Here is a 17,180-nt window from a genome sequence, read left to right on the forward strand (position 1 = left end):
TCGGTATGTTTGCCAAATCACTGCCAAAAGGAGACCTATTTAAAAAAAAGTTTTAGGCTAATTGAAAAAGTTGTTTCTAAATATGTGAAGGGTGGTGATGTGTAATTTCTCACAACATTTTGTGGTACAAATGAAGTATTTTATGATATGTATTGTTATACAGATTTGATAGTTCAATGGGTAGGGCGCAGAACTCTGATTCAAAGCAGTTGGACTCGAAACATGTCGACGGAGAGGAAATTTTTTTTTTTTTTTAAGCAAGTGCAGACTTCTTTGGTTTCAATTCAAACCATGCTCTGCTCGTTTTCACGATAACCGGTATAATATAAATTTCAAACCAAATTTGGTTTGGTGGCGGCAATTATCAGCTGCCCTGTTTTTATAAAAAAATCGCTTAAATAATTTAACTTGAGTATCATCGAAGCTCTGAAATTCTTTATCAATTTTCAAGTCAGCTAAACCCGAAACTATTTCCTTGCAATACAACGCTTCACCAAATACTCGGAAGCTGATCTTGCTGTTAGTGTAGGGGATCATAAGGAACCATTTTCCAGTTCTGTTTCTTGATTTGAACTTTGGGACAAAAGAAGAAGAAGAAAAAACTACTCTCAATATGGCCTGAACACCATGGGTTCAGCTTTTACTGTAGCTTAGAATCCCAAGAGAAAATATGATAGTCATTAACCAGGGTTGATTTGTATGGACGAAAGTTAACCGATATCGCCATCGATGGCGCAGTATCCGTTAATAAATCGACCCAGTATAATGGTCATACTTCAATCGTTCAATCGGTTTTTATATTTTGTTTATACACACTAAGGCATATAAAGTTTAAATCACTTCGATTACTTTTTTCACACTAATTTCAACTGTCATTTCTCTATACTTTTTAACGCAAGGAATGTTTCGAAATATTTTCCTAATTTTATTATTTATTTGTTTCACAGTTCAACATTTAATCAGTTCTCTTCATGCACATTTTCAATTTTCTCACCTTTAATAATTTTTTCCCCCTTGTTTTAAAAAATATTTTTTTTTCAGTCCTTTTGCTTTGCGAAATTCACATTGAGGAATTGCAAAAAAGCAATTTATCAAATTCTTGGCACAGTTTTTATAAATATTTTTTTTTTTTAATATATGTTTAAAAAAATCAATAATATTTTAACATTTTTTTACGCCACACCTTTTTTACAGCAAATTCTCTCCACGCGTAAGGATAATCTAACGCAACCGCGTCACAACTTAGAACAGAATTTTAGAAAATACTCGTTCGCACTGTTTTTATGTGTCGTGTACGTCGTCGTCGTTGCCGGCGATCAGTGCGTTCGTTGTTGACTCTATGAAGTCAGTAGACAAACAGTTTGCCTAGAAATAATTACACCGAATTTTAAAGACAATTCAAATGTGCGCTGTCTTTTTGTGATTAGTGAGCTGGCTTTTATGTTTAAATGTATTCGTGTATTCTTTTATTTTATATGTTTGCTTGTTTATGTATAGATTTCGTAGTTCTTGTTCATATGTTTAGTTTTATTTAGCGCGTTCGCTAAATGCACTGTGAGCAAACTTCCATGTTTATATTCATATATGTGTGCGAGAGTGTTTTTGGCGAGAAGTCTGGGTTTAAACTTTGTTGTTTTTCGAGCTTTTGTTCGGATTGTTAGGATGGTGGTGTGTTTTTGTTAATGATGTCTAATTTGACGATTGTTCAGTCGATTGAGTTCGAGGATTTTCTAATCGCCTCATCAGACGTTTTTACTACTAAATGAACATAATTTTATACCTGGTTGTACTAGTAAGTTTGGTATTACCCTATTTGTTTTTTTTTTTTTTATTTAATAAATGTGAAATTTTGGATATTTGTACACAAGTTCAATGTTTATCTTTGTGACTCAATCACCTGAGAAAGAATTGACGGATTTAAATGAAATTTTTCCCCGCTGATAGCCAATAGTCTGGAAGAATCAATCTTATCGGAACGGCTACACAGATTTCGATAAAATTTAATACAGAGTTAGTGTGTAAAGATTTACTGGCTATAATTTTATTTTTTTCGAGTAGGATGGGCTGAGGGCTGATATTAATGGCTTAAAAAGAGCCTTAAAAAAGTATAACAGTTTTGGAAAAGTTTGCAGATACTTCCCTCCCGCTCCCCATTTCTACTTTCACTCTACATGTTTTTGTCATATAGCAATAATATTTGGTATCTGGGTAGCACAACCCTCTCCCAGAAATACCCCGTCCACTTTTCCTTTCATAATTTTTATAAATCGTGACAACGCAACCTTTACTTATTTCTCCTAGAAAAATTATATTAAAACTTGATAGTGTCACATCCGGAATAATTTTACGATAATATGGAATGCTATTTCGGTATAATTCTACAAAAGGATACAAGGATCACAACAGAAATTTCTCTGTATCTCTATTATTTCGCGATCATCTTAGGATTCTTTCGGGATTGTTTTCGCAATAGTTTGGAAACTGTGTTGAGATCTATTTCGGGACTGTTTTCTCTGTATTTATATTATTTCATGATCATTTCAAGATTATTTAGGGACTATTTTCGGAACTGCGTTGAGAACTATTTCGAACTATTTCTGCTTTGTTTAAGGATATGTTTGGGACTTCTTGGGAACACTATTTGGCACTATTTATAGATTACTTTAGGATTATTTCGGAAACTTAACAGGATTGAGTTCGGAATAATTTCAGGACTATTTTGTGACCTTTTAAGGATTAGTAAGGGGTTATTTCAAGATTTTTTGGACATTTTCTGAACCATTTTGGATATGTGATCCAGATCTTTTCAGGACTGTTTCGGGCCAGTTTCTTGGATGCTTTCGTAATAGTATCGCCAAAACCATTTCATGATAGTTAAGGGATCATATCGTTAGCTTAATGTGAAAATGTGCTAAGTCACTTTTTTGAAAAATTGTATTTTGATGCAGTTTTAAAACTGAATTCAAAATACATATATCGATCACAAAAAAAAAATATTTAAATTTTTCATTTTTGCGTGCTGTGGGCAATGATATGTGAATGTGCTAAGTCGTCAGCTGTAAAAAAAATGTGCTAAGTCAACCTGTAAATTATATCAATCTGAATTACTAGTCATTTCTTTCTGCACGCATTTTATTTATTTATTTAATTCATCCGGTCTAAAAGTAAATGCTTTGTTGTTGTTGTTGTATTAACTATAAAGACACTCCCCCAAGGCTTTGGGGAGTGTTACCGATGTTGATGGCCCTTTGCCGGATATAGATCCGGTACGTTCCGGTAACAAAGCACTATTAAGTTACTACTAGCTCCACTATCTCGGGAACGATTTATATGACTACATTAAACCTTCTAGGCCATCGCGCCCTCCCACCCCCTAGTTCCATGAGGAACTTGTGGTCGCCAGAGCCTCGGCTGTCAATGAAACAGGATTTTCCACGGTTAGGTGAGTTGAAAATTGGGTTGGAGAAGCTATATATTGTGGTGGTAACCCCTTGAAATGGAATTTACCCAATTGATACATGCCTTTGGTGTATGATAAATGCTTTGCGCTGACTATGATCTACTTCAATTCTTACATGTCGATAACTCCATGCTTTCTTACAGACTAGTTAAAAATAGAAAACAATTCAAGCTTAAACTTATATAAGCTGTTATTAAAATTAATAACACCACTGAATCGATTTGTTAGATTTATAGTCCTAACTATAGGTTCATTCATAGCATAATTCGTTTTATGAGTTATTTCGATAAATAATCTATTATGCCGAATATCATGCAGCGGAATATATGGAATGAACAAATTAGATAAATCAGAGCAATTCTGCTAAAGTTTATTACATTGTAGGCAAGCATGAGTGAGATAAAAGTTCTTCTGTCATGCAAAGCCTGAAGATCAAGCAATTTGCACCTGGTGGTATGTGATGGGAAGCCGTCTGGCCAGTGAAGCATACGTAAAGCAATTTTGTAAAAATTTTTGGAACTTTCTCAATTTTATAGGAGCTAGATTCATAGAAAGGATTCCATATTATTGAGCTATATTCAATACCACTTCTGACCAAGGATATATAAAGTGCCTTCAACGTCATAGGGTCCTTAAAGTCTCTGGTGTTACGTCTACTGAACCCAACCATTGCAAAAAAAATTTGAAACAACGAAATTAATGTGACTAGAAAAAGAGAGTTTGGAGTCAAAAATTACAACCAAGTCTTTACTCTCTTGACAGCGATTAAGAGATTTAGCATTTAGTTTGTAGATAAAGTATGTGGCAGTTGTCTTAATGGAATAAGACACAACAAAGCATTTGTTTGAATTTAAAAATAAGTTATTGTCTACGCACCATCCGGCAAAAGGGTCCAGATCAGAACCGTTAGAAATAAAATAAATAAATAAATGTAAGGCGCGATAACTTCCGAAGAGATTTTAGGCCGAGCTTCTCTTCCAATTTACGTCGTGCTCCTTTTTTTTTAATTTTTCCTACAAATTGGCGGGACGGGACCTACTTGTTTTATGCCGAATCCGAATGGCATCTGCGAGGCAGATGAGTTTTCACTGAGAGCTTTTCATGGCAGAAATACTCTCGGAGTGCTTGTCAAACACTGCCGAGGAGCGGCGGCGCTTAGGAAAATTTTCTTCTAATTGAAAAACCTTATTTCTAAAATTTTGATGTTGCTTTGCCCGGGGTGTGAACCCAGAGCATTCGGTGTGGTAGGCGAAGCACGCTACCATCACACCACGGTGGCCGCCAATAGTTAGAAATAATTTCACAAATAAATATTATTTTTTGTGAAATATATAGTTTTAGTGTTATATTTCAATCATTAAAGGGGAGGAGTGATGGGGAAACATATTGAGTAAAAAGTGCTAAGTCAAGAGAAAAAGTTTGTTTTGAGTGAGGAAATTGTGCTAAGTCATAAAATAACTGCTGGGTTAGCATACATGATTTTTATTTATCTTTTTCAAAGCTTCTACACTCAAAAGTATTGCAACTAAGGTATCCTCACTCACAGTTTTGAAAAAAAGGTTATTTCAAAAATTATTCAGTTTTTTTCGTCTTCTGTAAAATTCGTAAAAAGTGACTTAGCACATTTTCACATTAAGCTAACTATATGCTTTTTTTTAGATTATTTTAGAGATTAATTAGAGACTATTCCGGCCCGTCTCGGACTTGTTTTCGCAGTCACTTCGATGCTGTTCAGGAATCATATCGGAATTATTGCTATAGAATATTTTTGAACTTAAGTATTATACTAAAATTAAACCATAATTTCTTTTTTATTTTATATGATGAACTGAACTCAATAAGCAATCAAATTCAGGAAATTTTAAACGCGTCCGCTTTCTTGCCAAAGTGTTGTTACTCAGTAAAATCCTCGAAGTTGCTAACTGCTAATGCAATGGTGAGTAGTGCAAATAAAATTTAATAGCATAGCTTTAAAATTTCAGATTTTTGACTTAGACACCATATCTTATGTTTTGTACCGTGGGCATAAACAGTCTAGATGTACCACATAGCCAATAATTTAAAAGGAGACACACTTAGTGGTACGCTTCATTAGCTTCAATTCCGGGCCTTTGCTTCCGTCTTGGTCTTCTCTTTATAATTATCATCATTACTACATTAACGTGATTATCTGTCGTGAAGATATCGATTATTTATCGTTATGTTTTCAAAACGTTATCTATTTGTTATCGAAAAATTAGTGATTTGTTATCGAAGTGTTACGAATTCGTTATTGGCGTGTTATCGATTTTTTGTCGAAAAATTATCGCCTTTTTATCAAAATTTATCGATTTGCATAAATAGCGTTTGACGTTTTTATTATGCTATTTACTCCGCTCTGAAACACGACGTAGCTCGTTGCAGAGCATAATAAATGTTATCACTTTTTTATGCTGCGGGTCTGCTCCATGTTCTGTTCATGTTCAGACCGGAGTAATAGCGAAAAAAACTCTGATGTAATATAGTATTTTCAATCACTGAAATCGGTTACAGAGATTTTCAGATTGACTAATCCCAACTGTCTGAAAAAGGGAGTAGAGGGAATTAATTATACCCCACAGCAGGCAGAATAGATCATTCGCAAACCATTCTCTTTAGGGATAAGTGGCACGATTTTCGCGGGGTTTTTTTTTATCCTAACAAGGTAGTAATATCACAGAGAAACTCACTGCTGTCTCTTGAAGCCTCCTGCTGCTGTTAACTAAAAAATATACCTTCTTCCGGTCACAGCCTAAACATTCCAAAATATGTATATATAAACAAATATTCATACATATGTATTTACATCTTTTGTACTTTTTGTTTTTGTAATATAAAGTAACGGATTTACGAGTTTTAATGTCAAGAGAATTTAACATTAAAAAAATCTTTTCCATTCTGTTTTTTTTTTTTTTTTGTTTTTTATACCCAGCTTTACTTGTACACAGGGTATTATAACTTTGATTGGATATCGGTTGGTTGTACAGATATAAAGGAATCGAGGTAGATATAGACTTCCATATATCAAAATCATTAGTATCGAAAAAAAAATTTATTTAGCCATGTCCGTTTGTCCGTCTGTCGTGTTAACGATAACTTGAGTAAATATTTAGACATCTACACCAAATTTGGTACACGAGCTTACCTGGACCCAGAATATATTGGTATTGAAAATGAGCGAAATCGGGTGATAACCACACCCACTTTTTATACATATAACATTTTGGAAAACACAAAAAACCTGATTATTTAGTAAATAATATACCCATTTGACGTGTGGACTGGTATTGAGACTATTGATAAAAATTTGAAAAAAACTTTTAAAATGGGCATGGCATCGCCCACTTGTGATAAAATCAATTTTACAATCATAAATCAAAAATCGTTGAACCTATGGTAACAGAATTCGGCAGAGAGGTTGCCTTTACTATAGGGAATGCTTTGAAGAAAAATTAACGAAATCGGTTAAGGACCACGCCCACTTTTATATAAAAGATCTTTAAAAGGGTCGTGGACGAATAAAATAAGGCATATCTTTGCAAAAAGTGGCTTTATATCAATGGTATTTCATTTCCCAAGTGAATGTATAACAATAAATAGGAAAAACTTCAAATTTTGAAAAGTGGGAGTGGCACTGCCCCTTTTATGACTAAGCAATTTTCTATGCTTCAGGAGCCATAACTCGAAGAAAATTTAGTTCATAATAGAACCATATGTATCTATATGTATTATTGCGCAGCCTTGCAACACTATTAAGCACACAAAACAAACAAAAACAGCATTTCAAGTGTACAGCTGGGTATGTAATGTTCGGTTTCACCCGAACTTAGACTTCCTTACTTGTTTTAATTATTTTTAATTATACCTTTAGGTTAGTTGGTCAATCGAAAGAGACAGTGGTCACATGACATGAACTTAAGATTGTTTCCATGTTGTCATCTCAAATTTAGCTAATTTGCATTTAAGGTTTAAAAATCAATTCTGACAAAATGAAATGGAGAAAAAAGAGAAAAAGAAATAAAAGAATAGCAAAAACTACTTATAAATTAAGAAGTTATCAAAATTAAGTGCAGGTATGCTAGATTTTTACTCAACACGCATAAACATATGCATATGTATGTGTGGATGAGTGTAGTGTTAATGCTTAAGAATGTCAGGGATAAAATATGCACAAATAAAACCATTCATTGACAAATCTTTATAACTTCAAATTAAATATCAATATATGAATGAATGTACGATTACCTTTGAAGCATATATTTATGTACGTATGTATGTATGTATGTATACTTGTGTTGCCAAAAAAAAACGTTAAAATCAAACTTAATGATGGGAATAGCCAATAACTATCTTAGTTTTGTTTTTGGTAAATATTATCAAAGTGTTACAGTTCTAAAATGTTAACACTTAATTGCTTTTTCGGCACCATTTATTGCTTAGTTTACTATTTGGTTTGTTTCTTTGTTTCTTAATATATCATTATTTGTTTATATTTGCTTATTTGTTGCAAATTGTGTGCCTTCTAGCACTTTAAAGTATATTTGTTTGTGTGTAATTATTGTTGGCTTAGACGATATGCCGTCTTCAGAGTTTAAGTTCGAAGATAACTAAATAAGTTTTAATATTTTGTAAGCGAGTTGCAAAAAAAAACAAATATAGCGGAAATGGTTCAGGAAACGCAGTAGGTGCTAAAATCAAAAACTGTTTTTATATATTAACCGTGTGAAGCTTATAAATGTATCTACTTGTACCAGTCTAGGTGAATTTTTTTTTTGTTTTGTTTGTTTTTTTTTTGTGTTACGTGGAAGGACGAAATGCTTTATGCTACTATCTGTAGCAGCGATCCTCTCCGAGTGTAGGACTCCCTTTTTCTCTTCATGGACTACCTACTAAAATCTAACCTCCCACGGCCTGCACATTTTCCGCACCTGTGACCGCGTTTAGCATAACTTCGGGTACGTAAGCGCGCTATGTGAGCTCTTCATCTACTCTCACGTTATTGGGCTAAGGAGCCAACTTGCCGTTTAGCGATGAGAATATTCCTTGCGTATCTGCTGACCATGTCCCATCTACAACTTTCGCAGGTCATTTTATGGATGACACTACCCGGGGATAGGTCGCCTAGTGTTGCTTCCACTCTACTTCCACTCTTCTCCGTTGCCGTGTGAAGTGATCGCATTCGAAAAAAGTGTGGCGTGGCTGGGCACAGCTCGGAACCAGTTCCCTGGTCCATTTGCCTGCAGCACTGCAGCTCCATTGCCAGCGTCGGATAGAATCGTTTCGCGCCTGCGCGGTAGCAACATCACTGCGTACTTCTCCCTTGAGTTGATAAATTGGTTTCCTCTATTCAGCGAGAAGATATATCAGTATGGTTCCCGCAATAACAAGAACTGCGTTTGCGGACACCGTGCGGCAAGCTGAGCCAATTCGTAGCGCCCCACTGCAATGGACTGAAGTAATAGCTGCTCGGTACTCTCGGAATTTCATAGCATCCGCCAAAATGTCTGCACCGTACAAGAGTATAGAATCCGAAGAGGAAGCAAGCAGCTTTCTTTCACATGGCCTTGGCCTGCCTATGTTTGCCATTAATCGACTTATGTATCCTATGGTCTGCGCAATTTTGTCGCAGGCTCCTTGAAAATGTTCCGAAAAGGTTAGCTTGCTATGTTGCGTCTGTGAGGCCATATGTACACTTCACGTTAGCCCGCTTAATACTAGCATTATGCTACGTTAAGGTTTTATTTAAAACACTGTCTGTGGCGATGGAGGTGTTTCTTGCGCTGACGCCGCTACACATATCAGTAGAACAGATAGCACATCGCATTCTGGTGAACTTAGCTAAAGCAGGATGAGACAGGGACAGCGTCACTCAATTTCACAACACGGATAAACATCTCCAACTCATCCAGTTACCTAGTGCCGACATTGCCAAGATCATGTGATACGAAAACAGATTTAAAGTAGAGAGTTTTCACTGCGAGGATACAACACCAGGCGATACAGAGCAAAACACAAACCTTTCCAAAAGTAAATTGAGAATAGTAATAGGGATACTTTCGGGTCACTGCAGGCTTAAAACCAGTATTCACAAGCCATATTTTCAAGTCACAATCCAGCAGCATCTTTCGGTTCTGCGCCAACTCTGGTGAGACTGCACTTCCATTGCGAGAAACAGATTAAAAATACTAAGCTTATTCAATCTTGAACTCCATGAACTCGACTGCCATAGTCCATTTGCAGAAGGTGCTTGACTGTCTTACATTTCAGCGTCTTCCTAGTGAGAACTGAACGCAGTCAGTTTTTGAAAATTTTAAAAATTTGAGAAAATTTTTCAAAAACTTCGAATGTTTTACTTAGAGCTTTTGTAAATTTTTCCGAGTATGCAGTTTTGTAGCCCAATCAATTCTTGTATACCAAGGTACAAAGGTATAAGTCTATAAAAGTTCGCATTGATGTTTGCCACCGAAGGTCGTTTAAAATTTTCTTTCATATAAAACAATAGTCACATTTTTATTGGAGGAACAGCTACGGCACTTTACGGAAAATATTTTGAAAAATTAATGCGAATTTTGAGAGACCTATAACTTGTTCTTTACCAGACTAAAATTGATTTCAAAATTTTGGTTATATTTATATATGTACGTAGATTTCACAAAATATTTTTCTTTTATTATATGTAAATGCTAACATATATTTGATACCCATTATCAAATAAAATTAATATAAACAAGAACAAGTAAGGAAGGCTAAGTTCGTGTGTAACCGAACATTACATACTCAGCTGCCAAATTACAGCTTGCAAAACTTTTAAATAACTTTCTCTTAAAAGTGGGCGGTGCCGCGCCCATTATCCAAAATTTTACTAACTTTCTATTCTGCATCATTAGGTCAACCCACCTACCAAGTTTCATCGCTTTATCCGTCTTTGGTAATGAATTATCGCACTTTTCGGTTTTTCGAAATTTTGGACATCGAAAAAGTGGGCGTGGTCATAGTCCGATTTCGTTCATTTTAAATAGCGAGATGAGTACCCAAGAACTTACATGCCAACTTTCATTAATATACCTCAAAATTTACTCAAGTTTTTGTGTTTACGGACAAACGGACGGACATGAATAAATGAATTTATTTTTTCGTCCAGATCATTTTGATACATAGAAGCCTGCCAACAAAATTAATATACTCTGTGAGCCCTGCTCAGCTGAGTATAAAAATCCACTATCATATGGCTGTACATTTGTCTAAAACGTATTGAAGTAATGTCAAACTTAGCAACATTTTCGACGCTCCCCGTTCAAATTCGAAGAGTTCTTTATGTCTCTCTAAACCCCCTCTTTTATAGCGGGCAGTTTATTTATTCGAGTTAAGTTTGTTTTTTTTTTTTTTGCGAAATTCTACAGAGTTTTTTTTTTTTTTGCAGCCCGGCCACAAAATATTGCTGCTATTCATAGAAGTGTTTGCATAATTAGAATGTCAAATATGGTCTGCATGGGTCAAGCGTAAAGTGTCGTTAACGTATTAGTAACACATTTGAAAAGGTTTTAGTTTTTAGATTTTTTTATTATTATTTGTTGTGTAAGAGCAGATATTTCACAATTTTGAATTTATTTCACATTAGTAGCTTTGCAAATTTTTTAAATAGCGAGTTTGTGTACGGACAAATAAAGTGCTTTTAAATCAAAGAGTAAATATATGTTTCTAGTAAAGCATATTATTGCATACAAGTTTTGGCGAAGGTTTTGAAAAAATTAGTGCTTTAGAGGTTGAAATATTTAAGAGCTGATTCGCTTTATGAAATGAGGAACATTTTTTTTTAATAATCCTTCTAGTCTAAGACTGCCAGACCTTCGTAATTTTATAAAAGTTGAAATTTCGTCAGTGCATACTTCCAACTGAAGCAGGATCGTTAGTCTATTATAAAACTTGAGTCATAGGATAGTGGCTTTAACAGATATAGTGCAAAACTTTTGCAGAAAAATTTACCTTTCTTTCGTCATTTTATAAGAACTGATTTTCATATATGGGCTTCGTCACGATATATGTAAGAAGCTACTAGCCTCATAGTGGCTTTGATTAGCCAGACACTTTTAATCCTTCTAAACATCAAAGAACATCGAAGCAATTTTATACTGAAATTCGAATACAAAATCTTTAAAAAAACTTTTGAAATTTTGTTTGCCGTAAAAAACTTTCAGCTTATGAAAAAGTATTTAGCCTTATGAAAAAGTAAAATAAAAAGTGTCTGACCAGACAAAGCCACTAAGGAAAATGTCTGGCAATGAGGCTAGTGGCTTCTTATATCGTGACGAAGGCCATATATGAAAATCAGTCTTTACAAAATGACGAAACAAAGGTGTATTTTTCTGCGAAATATTTACACGATATCTGTTAAAGCCACTATTCTATGACACAAGTTTTATAATAGGCTAACGATCGTGCTTCAGTTGGAAGTATGCACTGAAGAAATGTCAACTTTTATAAAATGACGAAGGTCTGGCAGTCACAGGCTCTTGCTCTATTCCATTATTTCAAAAAAACGTTTCTCTTCAATTTTGTTATTGTTTTTATCAGAATTTGAGGAGTATTTTTTTAGTAGTCCCGGAGTACTACTTCCTTTCACTCCAACCACCCCTGACTACAGACATGCTGTTTTGCTCCCTCACTCTCGGAACAATAAAGATAACCTAGACGGGAATAATGAGGGAGTTCTTATACCCATCGTGTACTTTTACACAACTTTGCTTGGATAACGGTTGTACGTAATGGCATAAATCGAGAGAGAGCAACGAAAAAAACTTATATTAGGCCATGTCCGTTCGTACATTAACACGATAACTTGAGCTAAAAATCGAGATATCTTTACAAAATTTGGAATACTGGGCCCGTATCGTGTTATACGATCACGTATCGAAAACCAGTTTCACTCAAAGGATAAATATGAATATGACAAGCTATTTATAAAAATGATAATACTGTTACGAATATTAGCAAAACTAAGGAGTGCTGCCAGCTCTAAGCCGATCTAAGCAGTGACGTGAATGCACATCAATAATTCAATCATTATGTATCTACATAAACGAATCAATAATTGCGTCTACACATATGTACACATTCCGACGAGCAACATTTACATACAAGGCAGCGAGAGATGAGATGTCACACACCGATGAATTTACTTATACGCTTATGTGTGTGTGGGAGACTGTAAACTACAAACACATGCATATACCTTATCTGAGTTGTCACAAGGAAGAGCAATAATTTGTGCACGTAGTTGTGGCTGGCGATTTTGTAGCCGAAACAACTAGTAACTTCTGGAAATCGAAGAGCCTAGAAGTATGCAGCGTAAACTATAAAAGCGATGCAGGCGAGTAAGAAATAATTCAGTTTGATTTGAGTTGTCAAGCAGTTGCTATTAAGACGATATCTAGCGAGCAATAGCAGTATTATTTTGAATAGTAGAGTTTCATTGAGCTATCAATCAGTGTGGTTATTAAGCAAGCTATTCGTTGCATAGTTGAGTGTATTGTGAAGTACTTTAATAAAGGCCATTTTGCATTATTACAAATTGGAGTTATTTATTCAACAGTTTAGTGATTCGAACTTAGCAGAGGATTGCAAATAAGAGGATTTGCAAGTAAATTCGTTACAATTGGTGTCAGAAGTCGGATTGTTGAATAAATTCCAGAGGACAACAAGGACATGGCAAAGTTCGGTGAATTGAAGATCCAGCAACTGAAAAAGGAGTTGGAGAACCGTGGATTAAATACAACCGGCAATAAGATCGAACTTCAAGCACGGCTACGAGAGGTAATGGAGTCGCAAGGAATTGATGTGGACGAGTTTGTCTTTTATCCTGATGGGGACGAAACAACAACAAAAATTGAAGAGAAAAACGAAACATCGCAGACAGTTACGAGCACAGACTTGAACATGATATTGGCTGCAATATCTGCACAAACATCGACAGTAGCATCAATGTCGTCGCAATTGGCATCCCAACTGGAAGCGCGAGAGACACGAATAACATCGAAGATGGAAGAACAGAAGACGTATATGATATCCCAACTGGAATCGCAAGAAACTCGTATAACATCACAATTGGAAGAGCAGAAGACATATATGGCATCCCAGCTGGAATCACATGAGACACGTATTTCAGAAATGTCGACACAGATTACATCAAAGATGGAAACACAACTGAAAGAACAAGAGGCGCGTATATCATCAAAACTCGAAGCGCGTATGGACGAGAAAATAACGCAGTTTGAAGAAAAATTCGAGGCAGAGGTGGATGCGTTGAGAGGTCGTATACAGGAATTGCAACTTAATCGGCCGGCTGCTTCAGCGAGTAATCCAAAGGTAAAGACACCATCCTTTGACGGTTCTGTTCCTTTTCAGGTCTTTAAGCTACAGTTTGAGAAGACCGCAGCAGTGAGCCAATGGAATGCTGAAGATAAAGTTGCAGCTCTGTTCGTGGCACTGAAAGGTCCTGCTGCCGAAATCTTACAGACTATTCCAGAGTACGAACGGAACAGTTATGACGCATTGATGGCTGCTGTAGAACGGCGATACGGAAGCGAACACAGGAAACAGATATTTCAAATAGAATTGCAAAACCGCTACCAAAAAGCTAACGAGACTTTGCAGGGGTTTGCTTCGGACATTGAAAGATTGGCTCATCTTGCAAATGCGGATGCACCCGTGGAATACACGGAAAGAGTGAAGATTCAGAGCTTTATAAATGGCATAAGGGACGTCGAAACGAAGCGAGCCACATACGCGAACCCAAAGCAAACATTTTCTGAAACGGTATCCCATGCATTGACTCAGGAAACGGCGTCATTATTGAGTAAACCAGCATACAAAGCTCATCGTGTGGAAGTTGAAAGGCCAGAGTGGGTAGATACAATTTTGGAAGCTCTGAAGGGATCACAACAGAAAAATGCCGGAGTTATGAAATGTTTCAAGTGCGGTAACCCAGGTCACATTGCACGTCATTGCAGTAGCAATTCCAATAGTTCCAACAATGTGGGTGGCCGTAAACGCAGAGCTGAAGGAGACGAGCAAATCTCCAAATCCACTCAATCGTTAAACTAAAGCGAGTCAGCCGCAAGGGGCGACAGCTGGCTCCCTCAATTGAATGCCCCATAATCTCTATCTCGCAAATTGGAAGAAGGTCAAGCAATCTTACTGTCGGAGGACATGTGGATGGAAAGGAACGTTTACTGACTGTAGATACGGGTGCATCCCATTCCATCATTCGATCAGATTTAGTCAACAAGAAGATAAGACCATTGCTTGGAGCAAGATTACGTACAGCCACGGGAGAGGACACCCAGGTAATTGGAGAAGTAGAATGTGAAGTAGCAATTGGGAACGTCTCGGTACTTCACAATTTTATAGTGGCAGGTATTGTTGATGAAATCATAATTGGAGTGGACTTCTTAATCAACCAAGGCATCAAGATCGATATGCAAAGCAAGATGATGCGATATAAGAACATGGATTTGCCACTTAATTTCGGCTACGAGAGAGGCTACAGCAGTAAACGAGTGCTGGTGGAAGAGAGTCAGCGAATACCACCAAAATCCGAAGCAGTCATCTGGGCAAAGGTTGATGGAGATTGTGGGACAAACAAATTGTGGGTTGTCGAAGCAGCAACCAAATCAGCACTAAACATACTTGTAGGAAAAACCCTGGCTATGACAAAACAAGATGGACGTATTCCGGTAAGAGTACTCAATGAGTTCACCACTCAAACTGACTAAAGGAGCTATTTTGGGAAGATGCCAAGAGGCTGAAGTAGTTATTAACTGTGAACAGCTCCAGGAACACGTTTCAGCTAGTAATACTGATCTTTCAAATGACATCACGGCATGGACACAGGGGCTAGAGGAAGCATTTAGGAGTAAGGCAAAACAACTGCTCCTAAAGTACGCGAACATATTTGACCAGGATGATTCTAAACCAGGCCGCACCAACGTTGTGAAGCATCAAATTGACACTGGAGATGCGAGGCCGATCCGTCAAGCTCCACGTAGTGTTCCACTGGCGAAGCGGGAAGTTGTGAGTCAAATCATTCAAGAAATGAGCGACAGCGGCGTCATCGAACCATCAGCTAGTCCATGGAGCTCACCGGTAGTACTTGTAAAAAAGAAGGATGGGCAAATGAGGTTTTGCGTGGACTACCGGAAGTTGAATGACGTAACGAAAAAGGATAGCTACCCATTGCCAAGAATTGATGACACTCTGGACTCGCTATCTGGTACGAAATGGTTTTCCACGCTGGACTTGAAAAGCGGCTACTGGCAAGTGGAGGTGAAGGAGGAAGATAAAGAGAAAACAGCCTTCAGTGTCGGTGATGGTCTTTGGCAATTTACAGTGATGCCTTTTGGACTTTGTAATGCACCAGCTACTTTTGAGAGACTCATGGACCAGGTACTGAAAGGACTACATTGGAAAACATGCTTGGTGTACCTGGACGACATCATCGTATTGGGCAAGAACTTTGATGAACATCTTAAGAACTTAGAGGAAGTTTTCCAGAGAATAGCTGGCGCTGGTCTGAAGTTGAGTCCCAAAAAGTGTGCGCTGTTTAAAAAGGAAGTCAATTATTTGGGTCACAAGGTAACGACAGAGGGCATCTGCACTGCGAACGAAAAAATAGATGCTGTACAGGATTGGCCAAGACCACAGAACCTACATGAATTGAGAAGTTTTCTTGGGCTGTGCACATATTACCGCCGATTTGTACCAAATTTTGCCAGCGTAGCCCATAGTCTCCACGAGCTAACAAGAAAAAACAAAGCTTTTGAATGGAAGAAGGAGCAAGAAGTGGCTTTCCAAACATTGAAGGAGCGTTTGTGCACTGCCCCAATGTTAGCATATCCGATTCCAGGAGCAACATTTATTCTAGATACAGATGCAAGTGGATATGCTATAGGAGGCGTTTTATCACAACTGGTCGATGGACAGGAGAAGGTAGTTGCATATTACAGCCGTTCGATTGGAAAACCAGAGAGGAACTACTGTGTTACGCGGAGAGAGCTGTTGGCATTGGTAGAGTGCATTAAACATTTTCACAAATACCTCTACGGCCAGCGATTCCGTGTCAGGACAGATCACGCAGCGTTGAAATGGCTTCTGCAGTTCCGTAATCCGGAAGGACAATTGGCACGGTGGATCGAGCGACTACAAAGCTATGACTTTTCCATTGAGCATCGAAAAGGTAGTACCCATGGAAATGCTGATGCAATGTCACGAAGACCATGTAGTTTAGAATGCAAGCACTGTTCAAAGGCCGAGGCTAGAGAAGACATTATAGATGTCCGGCTAATGACTATAACGTGTACGGATGAATGGGACAAGGAACAACTAAGAAAGTGTCAGCTAGAAGATACAGATCTGTCACATGTTATGCAAGGGCTCGAACGAAACGTAAGACCAAGCAGAAAGGATATGTCAGCAGAGAGTCCCATTGCGAAGTCATATTGGGCACAGTGGAACAGTTTGGAATTGATATCCGGTTGCTTGCATCGAGTATGGGAGAGTGAGGATGGCCAATGCAAGAAGAAACTGATAGTTGTTCCCAGAAAGAGGATTCCTGACGTGCTCAGCGAGTTGCACAATGGTCCAAGTGGAGGCCATCTTGGAATCACGAAGACACTCGAGAAAATTAAGCAGAGATTCTATTGGGTTG

General features: G+C 37.2%; 1 protein-coding gene across 2 annotated transcripts in view; it reads right to left on the reverse strand.

Annotated features, from left to right (window-relative positions):
• LOC137237343 (acyl-CoA Delta-9 desaturase) overlaps nt 1-1,377 on the reverse strand; it is a 40,791-nt gene extending 39,414 nt beyond the window's left edge. Inside the window, exon 1 of one of the 2 annotated variants that reach the window (XM_067760866.1) lies at nt 995-1,377. The gene's annotated coding sequence lies outside the window, so the exon portion shown is untranslated. The remainder of the gene's footprint in view (nt 1-994) is intronic. The other variant, XM_067760865.1, reaches the window with a different exon arrangement.
• Nucleotides 1,378-17,180: the final 15,803 nt, after the last annotated feature.

This window comes from Eurosta solidaginis, chromosome 1 (genome assembly GCF_040869045.1).
Source record: "Eurosta solidaginis isolate ZX-2024a chromosome 1, ASM4086904v1, whole genome shotgun sequence".
NCBI classification, from domain to species: domain Eukaryota; kingdom Metazoa; phylum Arthropoda; class Insecta; order Diptera; family Tephritidae; genus Eurosta; species Eurosta solidaginis.